The 1,457-nt window shown below is 50.1% G+C and overlaps 1 non-coding gene across 1 annotated transcript; it reads left to right on the top strand.

Annotated features, from left to right (window-relative positions):
• The first annotated feature begins 490 nt into the window (after window positions 1–490).
• Window positions 491–563, top strand: TRNAR-UCG. The gene has a single exon. It is a non-coding gene; the product is annotated as a tRNA-Arg (tRNA).
• Window positions 564–1,457: the final 894 nt, after the last annotated feature.

Raw genomic sequence — 1,457 nt, 5'->3', positions numbered from 1 at the left:
AGCTACATCTACAAAATACTGTGCTTCATTTTAACATTTTATAAGAATAGCATTTAATAAGAACTGCCCACACTTTGAGACCCTTGTCTTATTGAGAAGAGGGGTCTTTCTGTCCACCTTCTGGTAATTTTCATTTACTCCTAGAAGGTCTCAATTCTGACTTTATCTTTATTCTGAAAGTAAATTGAGTGGTTGTAGCTCTGATTTCAGGGGGACATTCAAAACCTTTCTGTTTCTTCAGTGTAATGCAACCAGTGAGGAGAAACATTTCTGCACTAGTATAAACTTTTGTTCAGAAAGGAAATTGGTGTCAGGTTGAGGACAGGAGCTTGGAGAAAATCAGAATATTCATGGAGCTTTAGACTGTTACCTGCAACACCGGAAAATTACTTAGGGAAGACAATATCATTTTGCTCAGATTACTTTAAATGAGCCAAATAGTCCAGTTTAATAACACTTGTTATATTTTTCTTCAGGACTGCACCAAGAGGACCACGTGGCCTAATGGATAAGGCGTCTGACTTCGGATCAGAAGATTGAGGGTTCGAATCCCTTCGTGGTTGCATTTTTTTTTTTCTTCCTTTTTTTTTTTTTTAACACTGTCGCTCCCCTGGCATCAGCGTCTCACACTCAGGTTCCACGCACACATCCCCGCACACAGACCACCCCTGGGCTCCGACTCCTCCAAAGGCGGGTTCCCCCCACCCTCACTTCCGGCCGCTGTACTTCGGAAGAAGCGCCCGGGAAGCAGGCCCACGAGTGGATTCGGGGAGCCTTGGAGCCCAGGCCTGGCGGCCACGGTGCTAGTGGGCGGAGTGGGCCCCGGGTCCGAGCCTCCGGCTGCTGTCCGGCGGGGCGCCCCGGGCTGCGCTCCGACCCCCGCGGGGCGCCGGGAGGTTGTGTCTGTTGAAGGACGAACCTCGTTCAAGCCCGTTCCAGTGCTGTCCCATTTCGAACGGAAACCCGCGTGCTGGGGGTTCGAGAGACGGCGCTGTGAACGAGGCGCGCGGCCAGCCCCGCAGCGGTCCCGGCGGCCGAGCCCACGCGGCGCAGCCGGTGCGCAGGGCGGAGTCCGCCCTCGGGCGTTCAGGGTCAGCTACGGGGGACAGGCTGCCAGGGCGTTAGGGGGAATCAAATTAGATTCGAGAAAGAATCGCGATTGTGACTAGTCTTCAACTATGGAGTAATTGGAATTAGTTGTCAAAAGCCTTCCTGCTGGGAAAACCCCACGTCAGTCATTGACCAGAGACGTCTTGACAGTAAAGAAACAAGCGAAGACCCAACTGTCTCATGATGTGGGAAGCGATTCCTCTTCCAGATGCCGTCTGAGCTGCCTCCAGTTACTGTACTTTTCAACAGTTTTATGGAGGAAACTTTTCTTAAACTGCACATATTTAAACAGATGTATAAATTTGAAATATGTATAATGAACATAGACATTACCCCCCAAAATTTCC

Source organism: Molossus molossus, unplaced genomic scaffold (assembly GCF_014108415.1).
Source record: "Molossus molossus isolate mMolMol1 unplaced genomic scaffold, mMolMol1.p scaffold_m16_p_8, whole genome shotgun sequence".
Taxonomy (NCBI): Eukaryota; Metazoa; Chordata; class Mammalia; order Chiroptera; family Molossidae; genus Molossus; species Molossus molossus.
This window is presented reverse-complemented; position numbering and strand designations above follow the sequence as displayed.